Source organism: Anticarsia gemmatalis, chromosome 24 (genome assembly GCF_050436995.1).
Source record: "Anticarsia gemmatalis isolate Benzon Research Colony breed Stoneville strain chromosome 24, ilAntGemm2 primary, whole genome shotgun sequence".
Classification (NCBI taxonomy): Eukaryota; Metazoa; Arthropoda; class Insecta; order Lepidoptera; family Erebidae; genus Anticarsia; species Anticarsia gemmatalis.
This window is the reverse complement of record NC_134768.1, coordinates 1,723,669-1,749,459: the sequence shown is the minus strand read 5'-3', so window position 1 is coordinate 1,749,459 and position 25,791 is coordinate 1,723,669. Positions and strand designations below refer to the sequence as shown.

The 25,791-nt window shown below is 36.9% G+C and overlaps 1 protein-coding gene across 4 annotated transcripts in view; it reads left to right on the top strand.

Annotated features, from left to right (window-relative positions):
• The window catches only part of Gprk2 (G protein-coupled receptor kinase 2), a 102,029-nt gene that overhangs the window by 32,922 nt on the left and 43,316 nt on the right, over positions 1-25,791 (top strand). The window lies entirely within an intron of this gene.

Below are 25,791 nucleotides of genomic sequence, written 5' to 3'. Positions count from 1 at the left end.
CGTGTCCAGACACCAGATCGTCCCGTCAGCTCCTTATGTGCCTACATCTTATATACTACAAAGATACGATGAAAAGTAATTATGCATACACAGTTCGAGACATATCCCTTAACAATACAATAACAAACCGACAATATATTCCAAATGGCTCACTCCTACACCCATCTATTCCCCCATCTTAGTTTGCCACAAAACTTGGCAACTTCTTACCCAAAACTATGATAGGTCCATATTTTATCACGACATTGTTGAATCCGAAAGTTCTTTAAATCGTATTAATTACTGGCTGACCCGCGCAACTTCGCTTGCAGCACATAAGAGAGATTGGGTCAAAATTTCCCCCGCTTTTGTAACATTTCTTACTGGTATTCTGCTCCTATTGGTCGTAGCTTGATGATATTTAGCTTATAGCCTTTCTTAATAAATAGGCTATCCAACAGTAAAAGAACTCTTAAATTCGCACCAGTAGTTCTTGAGATTATCGCGTTCAAACAAACTAACTAAAATTTTATAATATTAGTATGGATAGAAAATGGACTGTTTCCGTTTTAGTTTGGGGTTTTTGCGGGTTATGCAAACTAAATAATTACAAACAAAAGGCCTTTCATTTGAGGTCGGACTATAAATCAAGCTTTATCGCATGTTTATTTAATTTTTGACCTTTATCAAGTTTGGAATTCGATTAAATTGTACCCATTTCAGTTTGTTGGTTGTAATTTTGATATACTGAGAGAAAAGTTTTGTTCAATAAGCTAAGTATTGATTACGAAGGCTCGAGTTTGATTATCGACTAGCTGAATCACGCGGCTTCCGTAGCTAAATTTTTGGGTAAATCAAAATAGATTTATGAAAAGAAAAACCTGATTATGACCCTGGGTGTCCAAATATCATAAAGATTACTGGAACTAAGTTAAGAGAAACAGGCATATTCCCAAAGATTTTGTAAAAAGATTCGGTCTTATAATATGCCATCTGTAAGCTTTAATTTAATTGAATTACACTCGTCTATCATTTATACTCTACATTTCAAACAGATGAAATATCCCAGAATTGAAACGTTCAAATTCTAAAATTCCAGTCTCGAATCAACATTCCAAGTTTCCAATTGGACTATCGATCTGAGTATCTAAGTCGAGTAATTCAATTGCTATTATATCAGTCTAGCCTTTTTTCCAAACTATGTTAGAGTCGGCTTCCAGTCTCACCAGATGCAGCTTAATACCAGTGTTTTACATGGAGCGACTGCCTATCTGACCACCACAACCGAGTTACCTGGGATATAACACGATACCCTTCAGTAAAACTGGTTGTCAGACTTTCAAGCTTCTCTGACTACTGTTAACGACTGTCAAAGATCTTCGAAAATGACAGCCGGGACCCACAATTTAACGTGCCTTCCGGAGGAACTCGATATGTATAAGATGGTCACCCATCCACAGACTCACCTCGGCAAGCGTGGCTTAACCTCAGAGATCGATCCGCGCGGCTGTCGTTAACTAAGCCACGAGTAATTCAACTGCTATTAAGTTTTAATATTGTTTGCGAAGAGAGGGGAGGGGAGGGGAGGGGAGGGAGGTAAGAGCCAGGGTAGAGACAGCGGTATCAATTACACTTGTACCGCAATTAAATTCTAATCAACTCGGCGCGAATGGAGTCCGTTTCATTTGGCTGCTGTGTTGTTTTAATTCCTGTTTTATTGATTTCATTTGAAATGCTTTATATATTTAACAATCTTTATTCAGGGGTATATAACAGCTTTTAGAGTTTAAGTCATTTTCAAATTGGATTTTGTTATACAGTTATCAGTTTTTGTATTTATAATTTTGAAGAATCGTTGCATTGTTTCCAGTTTTCTAGATAAGCAGACACCAAGGATTGCTTACTGATAGATGTTGACAAACGGAAATCTTGCTTTTTCCATTATTTATTTTTAACTAACTTCTTACCATCAAGTTATTATTAGATGTCTAGCTGTAATTTACTTTTTTTAAATCACCAGCATTAGTAGATAGTAGATACCATCACCACTTGACGAAGAACAATCTCTTACAGTTTCAACAACTTGAATTTAAACTTACATCTTATATGAGACTAGCTGACCCGCGCAACTTCGCTTGCGTCACATAAGAGAGAATTTTCCCCGTTTTTGTAACATTTTTCGTTGCTACTCTGCTCCTAATGGCCGTGGCGTGAAGTTATATAGCCTAAAGCCTTCCTCGATAAATGGCCTATCTAGAATTTTTCAAATCGGACCCGTAGTTCCTGAGATTAGCGCGTTCAAACAAACAAACAAACTGTTCAGCTTTATAATATTAGTATAGATAGTAAACACAGACCTGGGTCTTTCAGTGAGTTGTCGAATGATGTTTATTATTTACATATGTACAATTTCTTCTAAATAAATACGACGCAGGTAGAGCCGCGGGTATAAGCTATGAAACAAAGTAAGACAGTCTGTTGCCAACCACCATTGAACCAATATTTTCACACAATCCTCGCAATATTAACAGTATCTTTCTTATCTTCGTCTCAAGTATCTCAATTTCTATCAAATCTTTCACGTTTCAAATATCTTGGTACGTTTCGGGTTTCTAATTTGTTTCTCTGTTATTAGTTCAGACTAGCTCCTGCCTGCGATTTCGTTCGCCTGTAGATTTCCCGAGGTAAAAATAATCCTATGTGTTCATTCCGGCTAAAGACTGCCTCCGTGGCGCAGTAGTCGCCACGTCACCATTGCATCGGGTCGTGGGTTCGATTCCAACTCGGAATAATTTTTAGTGCGACCCACAAATAGTTGTTTCGGGACTAGTTGAACTTTGTGTCCGTTGTTTGCATGATTGTTATAGTCCCCGCGACACAAAAGCAATTCTTAGTGCGGGAGTTGTATTTTTTTTATAAAAGCAGAAATAAAGATTATTAGCTATCAGTATTCCAAATTTCGTAAGAATCTGTCCAGTAGATTTTTGGTCAATGAGTATGATCTATCCATACTTACAAACTTTCGCATTTATAATATTCTAGGATCTTATACCGATACGGCCTTCGATAAAGTAAAGGCAAACGAAAAATTGATTATTCATTGTCGAAAGCCTTACCGCTTTGATTCAGCATTCATTATGATAATTTATGTGCAACATTACTAAGAATAACAAATGGTACGAACTTACCGATTGCTGATAATGTTAATAATGTTTTGTGTTTTGGACTAAATGACTTGGCTGTATACTGTTGGAAATCTTTTATTATACACCAGCTGACCCGCGCAACTTCGCTTGCGTCACATAAGAGAGAATGGGTGAATTATTTCCCCGTTTTTGTAACATTTTTCACTGGTACTCTGCTCCTATTGGTCGTAGCGTGATGATATACAGCCTATAGCCTTCCAAAACGGTCAGATGTGTAGAACTCGTAACCGGCGGTTCTGTATGAATGAAGCAATGGAACTTTGTAAGGATCGTACCAAGTGCTCTCTAGTCTCTGCCATGACTCTGTGAGATGAAGGCGTTATTTTATGTATGTATGTATTTATCTTATGATATATTATTTTTTGCGGGATTTCCGAGATAATAATAATCTTAAAGAGCACCAAGAATTGCTCGTCTTCCGAGGATTTTAACAAACATACAAACAACGGAGACATAATACTACCATACCTGACGACAATTTCTAGATCCCGCCAACATGTTACGTGGGAATCGAACTCGCGACCCACCGGCGCACTGGTAGTAGCGAGATGACCACCTTAACCAATGTGCGACGACTTCCATTATAATTCAGGCTATGAACTATCTTGTTGCCAAATGGTTGCCAACACCCATTCGTATTTTATTGTGCAAAATGGTAACAAAAATCCATTTGTTAAAAATAATATATAAAATATTAGTAAGATTATTTAATTAGCCATTACAGTACACTTCACAGTTATCCACAACCACACCTACAGTAGTTGTTTTCCCTTCAATACAATCCAAACATCTTTCAGTGGGAGTTCTAAACAATTACTAAGGCGATTAACACACTGCCCCGCACCACGCAGCGTAGCGCGTGAATGCGTGTTCGAACGTTGCTTGTAAGTATCTCCGTTTGTATGGAAAACGCACGAACGCGCGTGATCCGCATGAACGCGCGTGGATGCATTTTCTGTGTGTTAGACTATGCGTGTTTTCCATACAAACGGAGATACTTACAAGCAACGTTCGAACACGCATTCACGCGCTACGCTGCGTGGTGCGGGGCAGTGTGTTAAGCGCCTTAAATTTGCCTTAAAATGAGACTATCTGACTTTCAAAGTCTCGAGATAAACATCTCCTTAAATAAAGTTTCAGTGGTTAGATAATACACGAACTTGAATTTACAAGAACACTAAGGCCCTTCGTACACGAGGCTACACAAGACTTCAATACCACAAAATTACTTTAGAAAAATTAAGGGTTAATTTCATTATAGAAATGTGGAGGAACGAGGTGTCATGTTCCTCCAACACAAAGGGAGGATCTTCCGACCAGGCGAGGTGATCATGCCTGGTGGGCCTAGGCTGCCCACTATTCTAGTCGGGAACTTGTATATATAGTGAATTGCAGCGCAAACATTTGATTCCAAACTAAGCACAGCTTGTACTATGGCAACCAAATAACTAATAAACGTACTTATATACTTCTAAATACTTACTCATATAGATTAATTAACAACAAGGCTCAGAACAGATACTCGTGCTCATCACACAAATATTTGTCCGGGTGAAAGATTCGCGTCTTATGTAAGCAGGGCTTTACTTATAAACTGAACGCTGTAAAGCCTAGATTACAAGTCGGAATATAATTTAAATTCTCTTTTCGTCCGCAAACTGATTTAATTTCGGGCATTTCGCTGCCTTTATTAAGATTTATTTTGTACAGTTTCTTCGCTTGGTTGTTTTCAAAAAAGTTGTTTTAAAGGGGTAACATTCTGTCATTTTAACACCGGTCGATAATTCAGACAGTGAGTTAAGCAACCTTTGATGCATACAGTCTATGGATGGGTGACCGCTGGGTGGTCTTTGAGTTGAGCATTTCTATACTTTGGAAGACACTTTGAGTCGCTATATCAAGCGTAGCTTAAACGACTTCACTGCTGTATCTGACTGATCGAAATCAAGATAGAGGTTTCGGGTTCGATTCCCGGACCGTGCAAAGAGTTATTTCGCATAAGTTAGTTTCTTTTATGCATTATGATGGTCAATAGAATTCCGGAGTTGAAACAACTTGTCTTCGTACTTCCTAATTAAATTCTTGCCTACGCTTTCGGGTATATACACATCTATTACGTAAATAAGTTAATTATTTATGTCGATATCAATGAGAAGATGCGGTTACATGCGTCAATGAAGCCAATAGTTATTTTAGCTGTATATAAAATTATCCTTGTTGATATACATACTTGTGATTTTTCCTACCAATCAACTATATGTACCTATGTATGGAATAATTTAGAGGTATACAAAATATCTTGTGATTTGTGGTTTCCATTACTCGGAATAGGTATTAATATTTATTTTAGTATGTAGGTACTTGCTTTCTACCCGCGGGTTTGCCCGCGTGGTATTTCAACCGGGGGAGGGGGAATTTCCCATGATCCTCTCGCAGTGATTCTCTCACCTATTCTTTAGGATGTGTTCCTAAGGAATCTTTTGTACCCAACTTTCTACGCTCAGGAGTTTCGGTTGTGCGTTGTCGGCAATATTTATTGATGACTATCTTCCGCTCGCGACTTCGTCCGCGCGTAAGGTTTCCCATAGTAAAAGGTATCATACGTGTGAATCTAGGTTAATTTCATATCAAACAGTCGAAAATCTAAGAAGATTTATACAAACTTTCATCCCCTATTTTACCCCCTTAGGGGTTGAATTGATCAAAATCCTTTCTTAGCGGATGCTAACGTCATAACATCTTTCTGCATGCCAAATTTCAGCTCGATCCACTATGTCAGTCACCTTTGAGTTTTATATATATAGATTGATTGATAATGTACTCTTTGTTAGCAACCCAAAGCCTCATACCATTTTTTTTCTAGATAATTCTGGCACTGCGTTTAAAAATGCTTGCAATTTAGTTAATCATTAAGCTTATTTCGCGCAGATAATACTTATAATGAAACGTTAGGCACCCTAATTTTCAGCTAAATCGGTTCAGCCGTTCTTGAGTAATAAATAACTAACACGACTTTCTTTTATACATAGTCAATAGCACTATCAAGTTATAAAAAGGCCCACTCATCCCTTATATCTAATAAATTTCCTTACTACGGAGACGGCAGGTAACCCAAGCTATAGTTCAAGTGTATACGGCGGCATTGAACGTGAGCCGACTTCCAATAACTATCGGTTTTCCTCTCAGTACCTCACTTTCAAGTGCTGCTCACCTTTATTATAGTCTACCTGAGACTGACTCTAACTTGCTTCGTGGAGAGGGTTCATTCTGCCATCGGAACGTAGGGAAGAGGTATATATTAGGTCGGGGAAAAAGTCTTTTCGCATTATAGTATGTATGAACTTGTAATAAAATCTTTTCTCTTCACAAAAAAACTCGATATTTGGGTACTTCACGAGCTCACTGAAAGAAACCTTTATTGAAGCCAAAGAGATTTTATTACAAGTTCATACATACTATAATGCAAAAAGATCAAAAGACTTTTTCCCCGACCTAATATGTTAGCTTAGCCTTTGTTCCAAACTATGTCGGAGTCGGCTTCCAGTCTCACCGGATGTAGCTGGATACCAGTGTTTGTGTTTTGAGTGTTTTCTAATAAATATACGAGAATTTTCGTAAGATCTGTTTGTTTACTTACGACGTAATTAAGTATAGAAACATTGGTTAAAAATATAAAACCGGCCAAGTGCAATTCGTACTCGCGCACGAAGGGTTCCGTACCAGAATAGATACGAAAAACCGCAAATTAAAGGTTAGGATACCTTATTTGTTTTCCCGACGTTTCGATAGAATTACATCGACCGTGGTCACGGGCTGACTTCTTCCAAGTAGATCGCAACAAACGAAGTAATAGTTCCTTGTAGTTATGCAAGGCTCTACGTATACACTTAGATCAAAATTAAGACAGATGTAATGATGTGAACGAAGCAAGGGAACTTTGTAAGGATCGTACCAAGTGGCATTCTCTGGTCTCTGACTATAGCTATGGGAAAAGGCATCGTTTTATGTGTATATAGATCAATATAGCATTTAAGGATAATACTTTGTTAATCATTATTAAAGAAATTGTAGTTTCGTGTTTCTTTAAAAGGAAACAAACATCCTTTTACGATATTTTAAAGAATTATCGTGAGTAATCGTTGCAATATATAAACATTTTCCTACTAATCCCGGAACATAGTTTTTTAATTACGTATTTCGGGTTTCTGCGATGCAAAATTGTTATTTGTATGAAGGAAGGAAAAACCACAATAGCTTAAAAAGTAATATCGCCAAATACCAACATTCTTGAACTCTCTGTATATAAGTAAAAATGTAATATCGTTGAGAATTCGCTTTTGTACTGTTATTTCATCATATTAGTTATTAATCTTGTGTTTTTCTGGTTCCGTTGTTAGACAAGGATAGAGCTATGCGGAATATAGCACTATCCTTTTTCTGGTAGAGGATAGCTTTAGCGTGATAGAATGATACTTAGAAGTTATATTTGGGTATGATTCTATTTATTTATACATTACCTTCTCCCTGAGGCACGGAGGTCTATGACCTCAAATCCGGAAAAAATCTGAGAAATTCTTAACAGAAAACTCGGTGAAGACTTTGGCCCGATCCGGGATTCGAACCCGAGACCACTTGCGCGGTAGTAGCATTACTTCGATATGTCGTTGGTATAAATATTTCAATCTCCCCACTTGAAATTAGAGAAGGTTTGGCCTTGATTCCTGAAATTATTATAGAATAACAAACAGTATACTAGTTAGATTTCATGTGATCGCCACGCCCATGTTTCTTGCCCCGTAAGCCTCCCCTATCTGGCAGTTAGCCAATAACAACACGACACAAACCAGGGTACATTGTAACTTTGGACTTTTGCGGGTTCATCGCTTCTTTTCGTAGCAGTCAATATTTTGTTACTGAGGGAAAACATCAATGGATATGAAAATACAAAATTCGAAGACTTATTAACTGTTTGTTATGATTTCACGGTTTAACCGTTGAACTGATTGAGATAAAATGTTTAATGGATTTATATATTAGGTCGGGGAAAAAGTCTTTTCGCATAATAGTATGTATGAACTTGTAATAAAATCTTTTCTCTACACAAAAAAGCTCGATATTTGGGTACCTCATGAGCTCACTGAAAGAAACTCAATGAACCGTGTACTCATTTGTGATTCTTGAAGCCAAAGAGATTTTATTACAAGTTCATACATACTATAATGCGAAAAGACTTTTTCCCCGACCTAATATATTTCAGCGTAGCCTTTCCTCTCAATGTTGGAGGCGGCTTCCAGTCTCACTGGATGTAGCTGAAACATTGAAGAAAGACAAACACTTCCTAAACCTTCGTGTTGTTTATCTTTATATGTATAATTCTTCTGTAAGTGTGTGTGTCACTGAACTTCTCTTAAACGACTGGACCGATTTTGATGAAATTTTTTGTGTGTGTTTAAGGGGAACTGAGAATGGAATAGATTCACAAAAAAAAATTACAAAATATAAAATTCTCGCGTCACAGTTTTCGTTGCCATACTCCTCCGAAACGGCTTGACCGATTCTCATAAAATTTTGTGAGCGTATTGAGTAGTTCTGAGAATCGGCCAACATCTATTTTTCGTACCCCTAAGTGACAATATATATTTTTAATTTACATGGCAAAACAACGTTTGCCGGGTCAGCTAGTTATTTAAGTGCCTAGAAATGCTCGTACAGTACTGAACGTACGCTGTCGCTGACATTCAGTCAGGACCCCAAAGAGTTCAACAAAGGTGATTTAACACGTGACCCTTATTTCTAAATATAGGGACCTACAAATTGGGCTCCTGTGGATGTACATACGTATGTACGAATGTGCGTATGTGCTCACAATCTGTACATAATCCGGTACTCAGGTAACAATAAGCTTTATATGGATAATACTGACTATACGTATTTTTGATCTGTGTATTTTTAAATATTCTTTCTCACACTGTACATATTATGTATTTTTGAGTATTCTTTCTGGTCACAAATTTTGCATGTATTTATTTATATTTTTGAGTTTTAATACCATATATATTAAAACACAATTTAACTACAGGAATAGTTACACATAGAGGCAACGCTTCGACTCCTAGAGGTTACATAAGACATTTTTTAAAGTCATGAAAACGTAAAAATCTTTGAATATGCCAAGTCTCATAATGATATATTTTAAGTGGCAAAATTCGCAAGGAAAGCGGGTCCAGAATCAGTAGATTATAAATAAATGAATTATTTTGCTTAGGTGTTAGTTTAGTAAAACAGTAACATTATTAGGACTAAAAAACCTTTTCGCAATTCCTCTCATAGCAGATGTAATATAGGGTAAATATAAAGATGTACACATGTTATGTCCCCCGGGTGCCCTTGACTGCAAGGATACTTCCCGTTGCGGCTTGTACACTTCCTTAATGTACAAATATATCCGCAAAATATTGTGCGAATTTATTTAAGATTGTTCCGTTATTCGTGGAATTATTTTGATCGGCGATGTGCGGTAAATTTGACAAAAAATATTTCATTTGGAGTTTATTTTCGCTAAGGGAAAATCTCAAATAAATTATGTACTTTATAGTTGGTATAGATAAAGCAAAATAGATCTTAATTAAAATATCTTGTTGAACGTACACATATTTTAGTAACTTGAAAAAGCTATTTTCTTTCTGACTAGCTGACCCGCGCAACTTCGCTTGCGTCACTGAAGATAATGGGTTTTTTTTTCCCCGTTTTCGTAACATTTTTCGTTGCTACTACGCTCCTAATGACCGTAGCGTGATGTTATATAGCCTATAGCCTTCCTCGATAAATAGGCTATCTAACACTGAAAGAATTTCAAATCGGATCAGTAGTTCCTGAGATTAACGCGTTCAAACAAACAAACTCTTCAGCTTTATAATATTAGTATAGATTATGTAAGCGTGATGGACTCACGACCTATCCCTTTCCTTTTTCTGGGAGGAGGCCCTTACCCAGCTATGGGACAGTAAAAGGATAAATTTATTAATAAGCCCATTTTTATCACACTGTCATCACGTCATTACTTTTGAGGTGAGAGTTATTGGTAATGACAAATGTAAAGATAGTCCCGAGGTTGACTGAATAAAATGCTCATGTAAAGATTCATGACTAATTCATGAAATACACCAAAAACAGGAATACACGGCAAAGAGCAATGTGTGGAAAAAGTTTTCTTGTACGGCTGTACATATAACTTGTAAGAGAATGAAGCTGGCACGTGTTTAGCGAGTATATACCTAAAAGCTCTCCAGTTCACATACGTTTTTATATAAATTACATTGAGTCGAGGTAAACGTACTCTCATACCCTCCCAGCGCAATTTCATTAAGACTCGTCCAATTTCGATAAAATGTCACTTATCTCCACAATTGTTCAGATCAATTTAAATATAACTGTAATACAGTTTTGCATATTAAATGTAAAATGGCGCGGACCTCGCTCGGTACAATCCACATTGAAAAAGCGTTTAGCATTAAATTTAAATTCTTATGGGCGCTGTGGCCGGGAGGATGTCCCTACTTTACAACGATGGGTGAGCGCTCATCAGCCCAGGGCGTCATAGGGCTGTCACACCGGATATAATTTGTGCCACGTCATAAATCACTTCAGACGGAAAATTAGAATTACATTGAATTTTCAACGAGACGACAAATTATGTTTGCGAATCCAATTTGCGGCTTGTATGTATTATGAGTTTAACTCAATTATAGTTTGGGGGAAATGTAATCTTTATCTATATTAATTAAAAATAATTACCGAACTGTATGTAGGTGCAACTGAAACTTTTGAACAACTGAATTAAATTGGATAATTATATTATTTGCTTAATATTTTGGTAACTGTCGGAACAAAGTTTGTATGGGATCGATGGGATCATAATTCCCACGGGAATGGAATTAACGGTATAATATTGTACTATACCCGGACGAAGTCGGGCCAGTCCGCTAGTATACTTCTAAAAATGAATCCCTATTTCCCTTGGTCAAGCCATCATGCGTGAACGGCTAAACCGATTTCATTTTTATCTTATAATATTCCTTGAAGTACTGGGATGGTACCGCGAATTTTTTTTTAAAAAGATTATAAATTATTTATTTATTAAAAATGGGCTGTTAGGCAACACAAAGTTTGCGGGGTCGGCTAGTAACAAATAGAAAAGGTCACGTAGTAACGTCTATTCAATATGGAAGCTTTAAGTAAAAAATATAGCGTACAAAAGTAAGAAAGGTTTATATCAACACTCGTTATCTGTTGATAAACCTAAAGAAACAAAGTACTGCGGTAAAACTTGATATATATCAGCTTAGCCTTTTTTCCAAGCTATGTTGGAGTCGGCTTCCAGTCTCACCGGATGCAGCTGAATACCAGTGTTTTACATGGAGCGACTGCCTATCTGACCTCCACAACCTCCTCCTTGACTGCCTCCGTGGCGCAGTGGTTTAGGTCGCCACGCCGATACCACTGCAACGGGAGGTCGTGGGTTCGATTCCCACACGGAGCAATTATTTGTGCGATCCACAAATAATTGCTTCGGGTCTGGTTGTGCTTTGTGTCCGTTGTTTGTATGTTTGTAAAAGTCCCCGCGACACAAGAGCAATTCTTAGTGCGGGAGTTGTCTTTTAAAAAAAAAAAAAAAAAAAACAACCCAGTTAGCCGGATTATAACACGATACCCTTCGGTAAGACTGGTTGTCAGACTTTCAAACTTCTGACTACTGTTAACGACTGTCAAAGATCTCCGAAAATGACCGGGACCCACAATTTAACGTGCCTTCCGAAACACGGTAAAACTTGATAACGGATTGAATGGAGTACGATTGGCGTAGTGACAGCCCTAGGGAGTGTTTTTTTTTGTCGTCACTCGTCCCCGACCGTCAAATGTGGTAACAGTTGTTGAGTGTAAACATTAGTTAGATGCATCACGCACTGTCGACAACCGGACAAATCACGACTGCCGACTGAAAACATAGACGATTAAGTGCGTAGCCATCTTTCATGTAATCTGTGGATGCTTTAGTTTTCATTATATTATTCTTATCCATTGTTAATATACAATATACTACTGTTGGTTTTCCTTAATAAAATAAAATCTTTATTCTATACTAATATTGTTTATTTTCTTTTTAAAATTGTACATTGGAAATAAGTAAACTGTATTAACAACCAGCCTATGAAATGACTAAACCGAATGTGCTTTCTCAAAAGAAGTTCACCATAGATCTTCTATTGTGGGCGATGTCACAGGCAGATACTAGTTATCTTCTTCAGTATCGGTGAATTTCATTCAAGAAACGCAACCACTTTGATTCTAAAAGTCTAAAACCACTAACTATATGAATGAAAACAATTAAATGTCGCTAATCCACAGTAAAATTTATATAATGTCCAGTTTTCCTAAAAATAGTTTAGGATAATAATTTTAATCCATTAATGTCCCACTGCTGGGGAAGGGTCTCACCACGGAATGAAGGAGAGGTTAGGCCTTGAGTCCACCACGCTGACCAAGTGTGTCTCTTTCCATACCTTAAAAATAGGTTAAACTATTAAAACTAACAGTCGCAGTCGACAATGCGTAATAGCTCTTATTCCGTATTGACAGTATGCAGACAGTTTGCCGACAGACTGTTTGTTACACAACGCTCTCAATATACTTGCTATTAATTAATGAATAATTAAACGTAAACCCTTTTAGGAAAATTAAAAACTTTATTGTCCAGTAATAAATTAAATGTAGTGCTGTTGCACATTTATAGGAACATTTTGTGTTTTATTTGGTCACTATTTGTAACACAATTATACAAGCGTTTGGTGTTTATGAAGGAAAAGAAATATACACATACAACGTACAGCAAATTACGACCGTTTCTCATTGGGTAGCTACCACTATGCGATCATCCACCTTTAGAGCGACCGCGCCAAGCATTGCTTAACCCATTGATCGTTTACAGACTGGTGAAGTGATTCGATTTTGTCAAGAGTATGCTCGTTCTTCAGTTAGCCTAATACGAACTCGCCCTACGCTATAAAAAGTAACTTTATAAATAGTCTTTAGAAAGCAACGTCTGTACCGGCCCTTTGTTGCTTGTTTACGAAACAGGGATCTTTCCCCGGATTATTGTGTGCTATGAATATTTTAGTTTTAACATGTAATAAAAGTGAAACATTACAGCTTTATGTAATAACAACATCGTACTTGTGTTGTACATGTTTTGTTGTGTTTGCTTGTAATCTTCTGCTTTGTATGTGTTTGTCAGTTTGTTTGTATATTCTACAAAAAAAAACCCTGTGTTTTAGGCAAACGCCTAAAAGAAAGGCATAACGCCTTTTAAACGCAGGGTTTTTTTTTTGTAAAATACTCACAATCTCGCACGGCTAAAGCATAACATAATAAGCGAATATCTTTGTTTTACTTTCCTGACTGGGAAATCGAATCTAGGAACTCACGAACACTGACCCTTAGTTGCTTGATTAGTCAGTTAGAATTTCAGGAAAATTAAACCGTATATTGAATGGCGTTCTCTGGTCTCTGCCTACCCCTATAGGAAAGAAGTGTGAAATTATGTATGTATGTACGTAAACCTTATATTTATGCGATCCTAAACTCGTCTGTATACAGCGTACTGAAAGGATTTTAATTAAAACCAAAGTTCCGAGAAAGAATTTCACTCAGTTATATATATGCAGCAAACTCCGGGAGGAAAAGCAATATTTACTTTAAGTATTCACTTAGATAGCCTAAATTTATGGTAACGTTTCTTAAACGTAAGTGGGTAGTATTTTTCAGTTAAAGAAGTACCCTTTTAGGTTCTGAGAAAGGCACCTGCGTTTGTATCGGTTTTAAAACTCTTCGGCTATTTTTTATACTAGACTGGCCCGACTTTGTTTGAGTATAGTATAACGTGATCCCGTTAATTTCATTTCAGTTGGAATTCATCCATCCCGGACAAAGTCAGGCCAGTTCGCTGGATTCATAATAAAGTAGCTGACAAGCCACGATCAGATAAATAATCCCGCCCATCTCAGTTGACAACTAGTGCACGTCAAATTGATGGTCACTATTCAGAACATTGCTGCTTTGACGTAACGTGTTAATCACACTAATCTAAGGGAGAAAAAAATGTACAGCATAGTGGCTTTCAAATAATTGTCAACTGAAATACGTGATAGCCCCCCAGCTAGGCCGATTAATGCCGAACCGAATATGTGAATAGCTAGCCGTAGCGACGTCTTTACCTGTTTACTTTTTACTTATGACTTAATGTAACAGGTATTGTGACGTGGTTTCTAACTGTCTAATAGAGTTTCCTCATCTTATTTTCCCCTTTCAAAATAGGTCAAATTTATGACGCATTAATTTTTTTTTCTTATTTTCTTAAAAAGACAACTCCCGCACTAAGAATAGCTCTTGTGTCGCGGGGACTTTTACAAACATACAAACAACGGACACAAAGCACAACCAGACCCGAAACAATTATTTGTGGATCGCACAAATAATTGCTCCGTGTGGGAATCGAACCCACGACCTCCCGATGCAGTGGTATCGGCGTGGTGACCTAAACCACTGCGCCACGGAGGTAATTCGTCTACTGTAATTAGTCGAAAGAAAACTTGCAAGAACAGACGGACACTTCACTATTATCTTGCACTAGCTAACCCGCGCAATTTCGCATGCGTCACATAAGATAGAATGGGTAAAAATTTGCCCCGTTTTTGTAACATTTTTTATTGCTACTCTGCTCCTATTGGTTGTAGCGTGATGATATATAGCCTAACACCGAAATAATTTTTCAAATCGGACCAGTAGTTCTTGAGATTAGCGCGTTCAAACAAACAAACAAACAAACTCTTCAGCTTTATAATATTAGTATAGATAATAAGAGTTTCACTGCTTATATGTGACGGAGAAACTAAGTGTTAAAATGACTGAAAATGTATGATAAGAACTGAAAAATAAACGTTAAGGTCGCCACGCCGTTACCATTGCGACTAGAGTTCGAGGGTTCGATTCCCACACGGAACAACAATTTGTGCGATAGTAAACGCTAGCACTCGCGCTATAAATTTGTATACTTACTAAAAATATTGATTGTGATGACACATTTAAGTCAAGAAAAGGATCATTGACCTTGAAATGTTCTTCAAATAAAAAACCTTTTCAGAAAGCAATCACCGGTACAATCTGATATGAAACGATACTCGGAGTATAGATGCCGTCTATTTTGGGACATTCGCAGAAATGTTCCAGTCAATAAGAATTCAATTGTTTGTAGAGATATAGTTTTATTTACTTATCACAAAAATAGAGAAAGTCTGACCACATACTAAGTTCTGAAGGGTTGAATTCAATGGTCTGTAAACAGTTGTAAATAAGAGATAATACGTTTTCTGGTAGCCCTCTTGGCTATATAACAACAGCCGCACAGATCGATATCTTAGGTTAAGCTACGCTTGCCGAGGTTGTTCCGTGGAAGGGTGACCATTTTATACATATCGAGCTCTTCGTGTTTCGGCTGTAATTTTCAAAGATATTTGACAGTCGAACAGTAGTCAGAAGCTTGAAAATCTGACAACTAGTCTTACCGAAGGGTATCGTGTTATAACCTAGGTAACTGCGTTGTGGAGATCAGATAGGCAGTCGCTCCATGTAAAATACTGATATTCAGCTGCATCCAGTGAGACTGGAAGCCGACTCCAACATAGTTTGGAAGAAAGGCTGATGAAGATTTCAATGTGATTGTACGGTCTCTTCCCATGTTTTAAATTTACCATGATGCATTGAGTGGTAAAACCGGGATGCAGTTTTACCGCTGCAGTTTTACCGATTCAAAGTATTAATTAAGGAAATTGTTATGATAATTTTATGTTGTTAATACAATGATTTGTTTATTGTCGATATTAATAAGTATGCTTTCTGTGGATGCCTATATTTTGTTGTATTTTGACAGATCTTCACAAAATGTGCCAGAATTCAACTGTAGACAAGCAAATATATCAATGGATAACATATTAATATTGAAAGGTTGAAAATAAAAAAAATGGTAATGTAACTTTCCTTTCGCTTATTTTCTCATTACAAGCTTGAGTGTGCAGTTCCTCCTGCGCAATTAGTTTATTCCGTTATACGAGATATAAGCTATTACCCCGCAAAATTGCATCCAAATCGGTCTAGCCGTTTTCACGTGAGTTAACGCCAATCCACAAAAACATTTTCACTTTTAGTATTTATGGTTTACTTTTCATTTAGTTTTATTTTTTGTAGAATAGAGATCTTTCGAATAACGGTCTTAGATTTAGGTTTAGACTGCCTCCGTGGCGCAGTGGTCTAGGTAGCCACGCCGATACGATACCATTGCGTCGGGAGGTCGTGGGTTCGATTCCCACACGGAACAATTATTTGTGTGATCTACAAATAATTGTTTCGGGTCTGGTTGTGCTTTGTGTCCGTTGTTTGTATGTTTGTAAGAGTCCCCGCGACACAAGAGCAATTCTTAGTGCGGGAGTTGTAAAAAAAAATAAAAAAAAAACGGTTTTTGTGTCTACTAGTCGTTTTTAGATTTTAGACAGATTATACTTCACTAAATAATAAAATACAAAGTCGCTTTCTGTTTGCCGAGACAAAATAAATACCGCCTCTTCAAAGGATCAACCATTTTTGAGCCGCCCTTATTTGGACTGTGTTCAAAACAACTTTGATTTACTTACAACATAATTTGAGATTAACTTCACAAAATTTGAGGGTATTGACTTAACCAAGACAACAAGTAATATGATGAGGCGCCCATAGCCAGTTGCGCTCACCGGTCGGTAAACGACCGGTGGGTTAAGCAACCATTGGCGCGGTAATTTCATAGATGGGTGACCGCATAGTGGTATTTGAGCTGAGCGTCTCCGTGCTTCGGAGGGCACGTTAAAAGTCGGTCCCGGTTGTTGTCTACTAAGATAACAGTCGTTAAGCTATGTCTAAGGCCTATCGGGCGGCTTGAACAACTTTGACACTAGGTTGACCACTAACCATACGACAAACAAAACAAGTAAGGCTTGTTATACATATTTGGATCGCCACGTTCGATTCGGCAGTATTTATCGAATAACAAAACCAGCTTAAAGCAATTACTTCACGGCTTATGCTGATCGGGTAGTTCTTTCGGGTCCGATCGTCACAATTTGGTTTTAACTTTCTGGTGCGGCGATGTCCAGCGGCATATTTCCTGAACATGAATCTACACGTTTTCGGTTTTGCCACTCGACTAGGCCGATTAATACCGAACCGAATGTGTTAGTATCAAGATCATTTCGATACCTTCTAAGTATACTGAGTCATCTAACAAATTTAGGTATTTTATAGTTTTTATTTAAACGTACATAATAAACCATGATCTTAATGTTAGTGTTATTTTTCTTTCTACAAAAATCAATTAATTTTATACCAAAGAAAGAGGAACAATTTGCCTTCAAATCGCTCTCCTGTAAAATTACCAAAATGTCAGTTGACACATCATACTCACGAGGTATCGATTTGTAAAAGCCTTAACAAGTAAATAAAACATTTAACGAGACCATACAATAAACAATCCTTATACATATATAAATGATATCTACATAAAATCCCAAAGGTATCTACTATTACACATACATACACATACATATATACATATATAGGCCTATATACCTACCTTTTACCCACAATAAGGGACGAACGGTAACCATATACCAAATTAAGGCCCTCGCTTCAAATTCCTACTGTATTTAAAATGTGTTATGTTTATTTTTGGGGGTATTTTTTAAGGGTACCCTCTGATTGATGCTTGTTAGTATATTTTAATTTATAAGGGTGAATTATTGTCGGTGTTAATTTTCTTTTTGGGTGGGAATATCGTGTTACTTGGTCCTTTTTTGTTACTAAGCTGAAATAAGAGTTTACGCTTTTAGGAGACTTGTAAAGTGTGGTCCACATGTTTCCATGTGAATTTGCGCTGATGATTACTATTTGAAAGTCCTTTTGCGAAATTGGTCGATGACTCAAAGTGTGTGGGGAAGACCTGGACAGCAGTGGCACAAAACAGGATTATCAGTGTCAGTAGTAGGAAACGTGCGCACTATGCATACAGAAAAACTGAATGATTATATTATAAAAAAACACCTTTTTTGAGCCCCCTCAAATACTTTTACAATTTATTAAATACAGCCCGGTGACATACGGACAACAATCTTAATAATAAAGATCTCGATTAACCCTTTGCGCATACAAAACCTTCAAAATTACCTAACATTCTAGATTTTACAAAAAAAAAATCGACGGAAACTTAGCTCTGTCTTCCACATAACATTTAAAATTCCACACTCGGCCATTTGAAATATTTAAAGCGTCTGCATTGAAGCTAGAATCTCAGGCGGGAGGACAATGGCGGTCTTATTACAAACTGTCATGTAATAGCTGTGTTAAAGAACACTTATATACACTCCTCTCTCGTCGGACACTACGTGACATGGCACTTTTAGAAGTACTATAGTCTTACGATTTAGTAGAGAGTGTTGTATGCAAGGTGTGATGGCGACGGTGTACAAAATGTTGTGTTTAGGACGTTAGTTATCTGATGCTGAATCGGATGATTGACTGTTTAAAATGGCTACTTTATTTTGGACTAAACTGAATTTGGATATAAATCAAAAACGTCCAGGCTTTCTACTAAGATGGGTATGTCCAAATAAGGCCTATTTCTTAAATTTTCCGTTGTCGGGAAATAATATTTTCCATTTTCTTTGGTTTCTTATGTGTGTATGTGGTGTGTATTCTAAGGAATCATTTGATTTAGAGACAAGCATTTTAGTAATACTGTTCTTTTTTAGTGTTATTATTAAACTGTCTTATATAATACCTACACTAAGCAGCACTGCAGAGAATAAAAGTTATGTAAGCTGACTATCACAACAGAAAATAAATCTTTCGTATCCATTTTTAGACTGGTTCAAAATTATTCTCCTAGCTAATGATAAAAAACCTTACACATCCTCGTCTAATTTCTCTCGCCGACTGTACAATACAACTATACGTTGATGTACAGTCGCTCACATGCTCTCCCCACGTTAATCCCAAGACAATGCCCTGGTAATTATAATAGAAGCTCTCCGTATACAATTATAGCCGCGTATTAGATCAGACACCACTATACTTGGGAGGTTTTATTTTATATCTAATATACTTATATAGAAGAGTAATAGATTTTAGCCCTTCTGGATAAGTATCGGTTAAACTAACAATAGGTTTTTTTTATATATTTACTGTCCCTACAGTAAATTTAACACTTATTTATAAGTCGTAATACTAGTCGAAAATTTAATTACAACTCAGTGGCCACCCATCCATAAAACGTTCGCTCCAAAGGTTGCTTAACCCAATAGTACACTATTAATATATAACATAGTTATATATTATATAATATTATAGTTATAATAATTTAAATGTTACAAGGTGTTTGTTAGTTTGTCCATCTTTTAAAATCAAAACGGCAGAAACGATTTTGATGAAATTTGACAACGTGATAGATTATATCCTTATGGGGCAAATTTTAAAAGCAAGCGGAGCCGTGGTCATCAGCTAGACTAGAGTGTTAATAAAAGCACTATGATTAGTAATTATATTTATCAGCCAGCGTCCAGATAGTTAATTTTACGTTAAATGAAAATGTTCCCGGCGGGATTCCCGGCAGACAATGGAAACTTAATACGTTTTGATAATGAACCTGGTCGTGATTGTAACGTTATATCGCGTATATTATTACTGATTATAAAGTTTGGTAATTTTGGACATTTTACGTAAACTAGGAAAGAATTGTGACAGATTATGAAGTTGGGTAATTTTGGATATTTTTTGTAGACTAGGAAAGAAATTGGACTGACAGGTTTGAAGAGAAGAAGCCTGTGTTCTTGGGACACCACCTAAGTTTACAGCGAAAAGAACAATTTTCCGTACGTTTTAAACGAATATTTGAATTATTGCAAAGGTACGGCTTTTTGGGATTTTTCGTAAATTAATTTCCACTGAATTTACTTTAACCTGCAGTGCTTTCAGGCTTTTCTATTTTATATTAGACGGCCCCCGGAGCGCAGTGGTTAAGGTAGTCACTCATCACTACCAGTGCATCGGGAGGTCGTGGGTTGGATACCCATACGGAACAAATAATTTTGCGATCTACAAATAGGTGTTTCGGGTCTGGTTGTTTGTATGTTTGTAAAAAGTCCTCGCGACACAAGAGCAATTCTTACTGCGGGAGTTGTCTTTATACCAGCGAGCGTAATAGGTACTAATCGTAACAAACGTCAAAATCCACCAATAAAAATACAAATGATTTGTATTTATACTAAACATAATCAGACACAAAACAAGTCTCCTCGTTCGCATAGAAACAACGAACGTTGACGAAAATAACCGAAGATTCCCGAAGACCAATGCCATCCCGAGCGTGGGAGGAATAAACAAAAATAAATCCAAGTTTAGCGAAGACCCGGGGCTTAATTGAGACCCTGCCCTAAATTCTATTGAAATTGTTGATTCTTATCTATAAGTCGTTGTGCTATGATATATAGACTCTATCTCTATGTCTGTAGACTTGTGTTGGTTATCTAAGGGTGTAGTTATTAGTATATTTCACTTAAGTTTACCTAATTTTGACTTTTTGATTTCTGGTACTCGCCTCAGGTGCAAATTGGTCATCACGTATTTAACGTCGAAATGGTAAACAAATGACTAATGTTTGATCCTATACCTTCAGCTGTTTCCACGCAAAATTTCGTCAAAATTCAGTATTTATAAGCGTAACAATTCGAACTCATAAGTTCTTAAAAGAAGTTCGTTTTCATCCTTGCTGGATAAGTAACTATTAGCTTGCCAGGTGGAATGTTGACAGTTGTTTTCGTATATGTATCGCCACTTTATCCTCGTTATCTGACACTTATCCAAAAGTTATGAAACTCGCCCTAAGCATTAATATCTTTAAGATAGTATAACATAACAATATCTATACTAATATTATAAAGCTGAAGAGTTTGATTGTTTGTTTGTTTGAACGCGCTAATTTCAGGAACTACTGATTCGATTTGAAAAATTCTTCCAGTGTTAGATAGCCTATTTATTGAGGAAGGCTAAAGGCTATATATCATCACGCTACGACCAATAGGAGCGGAGTAGCAACGAGAAATATTACAAAAACGGGGAAAATTATGACGCATTCTCTCTTATGTGACGCAAGGGAAGTTGCGCGGGTCAGCTAGTAATTAAAATATAGTCCGTAGTTTGTCTTAAATCAGTGTTCTAAGTAAGAACATGATCTAATAAGTAATACAGATATGTTTAGCAATTAATTACGTCAGAGAGGTCATGTTTTATCTAAATGACTGTTCGCTTGATTCAGACGCAAGATTGAATCAAAAATCCTTAGGCTTGCTACATACATTGTAGTTGGTATTCATTGGAACATTGAACTGTGATAGCCTAGTGGTCTAACATTCGCTTTTGAGGGTTCGAATCCGAGGCAATACAATAATGACTTTTCGAAGTTATGTATGTAGAACAGTTTTATTTTTTACCTCTTCTTTGAAAACAATTCTTTTGATTTGCGGTCCGCTACAATCCAATCCGCTGAGATTCGTTGCAATGGAAACACACCCTACTGGGTTAGTGATATTTTATTGAAAATATGATAATTATGTGAATGACAAACATACAAACGAACGGTTTGGCAACTACTGGCTTATTTGTAATGTATGTAAAAGTGATCTGAGATGGACCCGATCGGCATATAAGGTTAATAATGCCGTCAAAATGATTAGCCATCTTTCTTTTTTTTACAAATACTGCTATTCCGACCGGTCTGTTTATGTATGTAGCTATCCTTAGTAATGGGTTATGAGCAAAAACGCAAGTAGGTCAGTATACCATAAAACTGTGAGGTCCCGGGTTCAATTGGTATAATCACATGTCGTGTCAAGCACGAATCAAGATCATGAGTCAGTTGCAGCTCTGATATCCGACTCCTACGTGGGTTTTTTGACAACTACCCATTTGTGAAGACTGGAATAAACTAGATCGATTGAGGTGATTAACTGGCTGCTTAGTAAGGTGTCTAATTAGAATGATGATGTTTTAGCCGCTCTGCACAGAACTCGCGTTTTTATTTAAGCCGCTTGTCTTGACGATTTCTTAAAAAAAGTATCTTTAGTACCTTCTACATCCTAGCTACTTATATATTTTGTCAAAACTATTTCAGCGGTTTCACCGTGAAGACAGCAGAGAGACTTTCAGTTTTATAAAATTAGTATTGTTTGAGTTAAGTCCTTAGTCCGCAATTGGCCAGCGTGGTGGACTCAAGGCCTAACCCCTCCCTCATTACGGGAGGAGACCCTTGCCCAGCAGTGGGACATTAATAGGTAAAATCGATTCTTTTTAGACTGCTTCTTGAGTCTGTTCGGTGACTAACGATTGAAAATAATTCATATAAGAATGGACATGAGTGGTAAAAAACAGTTGACTGGCGACAAAATGTCGTACTTTGGCGTTTGTCAGGATCGTACTAAGTGGCGTTCTTTGGCTTTTGCCTACCCCTATGGGAAACGTAATATTATGTATGTATGTATAACCGTTAGTATAATATTTATCTTTACAAGCGGTCAAGTTAAACGTAAATGGAGTTACAACTATAGTCCAAAACTCAAAGTATTAATGTATTACAACAAAACTAGACCTTTTGTAGAGAATATCTGAGGGAACGACCAATAAATTAGGATGAGCGAGATTACGGCCGAGATACGACAATTAATGTTATATCGTGGTTAAAAGTTGTTTCGGTAGCTTTATGTAATAGCCCATGTTTTATATAAAGACTAGGGACAGAGCAGTTGTCTATAATACAAACGTTGTTTTGTCAAAAGCTTTGTCAGACTATTGCCTACAAGCAACAATTCTTTACCTATCCTCGGTTTTTGAGGTACATTTAGCGGTAGTTTATCTATTCAATAGCGTTTTTTTTTATTGAGTTTAAATGCTGTTGAGTAGATAAACTACCGCTAAATGTACCTTAGAAACCGGGGTAGATGAAGAATTGTTGCTTGTGGTTTGTCAAAGGCTTTTGATTGGGTTGCAAAACTTTTTAATAATAACTGTGATGAAAAATTTGTGTCACAAGTTGAAGAATGATGCGTAGTATCCGTATGACAAGATGTATGGATGTGAATAAAGCAAGAGAGGTTTGTAGGGGTCGTAGCGAGTGAATTTTTTAGGCTATTACTTACCCCTTTGAGAAAAAAACTTTTTTTTTTGTATGTATCAGAGATTATATCTATCAGTTTAGAATTATATTCTTAGACGCAGTCTTATAAATTATCATGAAATTAACTGAAAATCGATTGAAATGCCTGTTAGAATGCACAAGTTTAATCCTCGTGTTAGAGATTTTTCGGCGTTCGCTAGCACTCTAGAAGCCCTACATTTTCTTTCGAAACATATTTCCCTAGAGGCGAAACATCTTTTAGTAAGACAGCTTCTTACATAACGAGTGTTTTAAAGAACAAACTTGTATTACAAATTGAAGGCATAGAAAAAACTACCATTTGTTTAAAAGAATAGGCTCCGTAGCGTATTGGTTAAAGTGTTCGCCACAGCATTACTAGTGCGTCGAGAGGACGTGGGTTCGATCATCATCCGGAACAAATATTCGTGCGATCCACAAATAGATTTTTCAGGTCTGGTTGCACTTTGTGTCCGTTGTTTGTATGTTTAGATAAAAGTTTTCACGGCACAAAGCAATTCTTAGTGTGAGAGTTGTTAAAAAAAGGTGTACCACAAGGTACAATTCTGGTGCCTCTTCAATTCAAGCTATCAAAATGCTTGCATAGATACAACTAGTTATATACATTTACTTACCCCCGGTTTTTGAGGGACATTTAACGGTAGTTTATCTATTCAACAGCGTCAAAACTCATACACAAAAAACGCTATTGAATAGATAAACTACCGCTAAATGTACTCAGAAACCGGGGGTTAATCATGTACGGTTTACGATGCTGCGGATGCTTGCAGAAGGTTTTATAACCTGTTCTCAAAGTAATGTACTAAGATTTGGGCTATAAAGTACTTGGAAACTTGTTCGACTTTATGTCTTTTTAGTTAAAGGAGTAAGGTTAGGATTAGTGCTATGAATTCTAGTTCTAGTAGTATCTTCTTACGATCTGACTATATGTCAAAATATTTGTGGTGTTATACATATAGAATATTGGAGGTGGAGTTGTTGTATAATATTTTTATTATATATGCGTTAAAAATAGTAGTTTTTTAGTTTTTCTCGTCTTTGCCAGTCCTTATGGGAATGTGTTTTTATGTATGTACATACATATGTAAATAATAGTTTATTAAGGATTCTGTTTTCATTTCACGTTTATATTCCTAAAAATATAGTACTGAATTCTACTATATACCTAATGGTCACCCATCCGATATCTGACCGCACTTAGTATACCTTAACGTTTGAAAAAACTCGATGTTTTCACGTCCAAATGAACTTTAGAAACTACTCAATATCCCAGTTGTTGAACAAAGTCAATAAGTGGCGCAACTTGTAAGTTTCCAAGATGGCCGCGCTAAAATCACAAGCAACTCATCTCATAAGAAACCATTAAGATAAGAACTACATTAATATGATGCTATCTGCCGTACGTAAGGTCTTGGACGTACTAGAGACCTGGGAATCTTCGATAACTATTTAAAATAAATATTTTTTAAAGAATTCGAACAAAATTGTGACACCTGGTGGATTAATCTCTGATGAACTCGGAAAGTTATGAATCTTCGTATAGGTAATGCATAATAAGTATACATAATGTTCGGACATTTGACGACTGCTTCGTCAAATGTCCGAACATACCTTTATATTATAAGTTTTACAGCTAAGGTTTTATTTATAGTCACATGCAACAACATGTTACATATGAATCTCATATGGTAACTTAGCTGCATAGAAATATTTCAGGTGAACTTCTTAAAGGCCGAAGTTGCTTTTTCTATGTGCCAGTTGCCAACAAGCAAGCGTTTTTTCTGAAGGCAATGTAGTTTTCTTCAACCCAAGTATTTTCGAAAGGCAGTGTAGTTTCCTCGAATAACGGCCACGCGAAGTGCACGTAAAATACAAGGAAATAATTGGTGAATCCCGCGTGTTTTTTACGATACTTCCTGATAACGTAGCCAGACATGTCTTGGGACAAATCAGGATTTTTTCATTTACTTGAGTAACAAAAACGAGACTTGCTACATACTGCTGTTCGGTTCGACACGTTCGGTTCAGCAATATTTATCGAAAACATAACCTACTCGACTCACTTGTTCGGCTTGTGTAAGGTTCATCTACACATATTCAGTTTTGCCGCCCGGCTAGGCCGATTAAAGCCGAACCGAATATGTAAGTACCAAGCCTTATAATTTGGACACGATGAGTAAAGGGAAAACTAGGCTATAGTTACAGCTCGGTCATTTGTAAGTCGTTGTTGAGTAAGTCCCGAACCTGCAATTGGCCAGCATGGTGAGA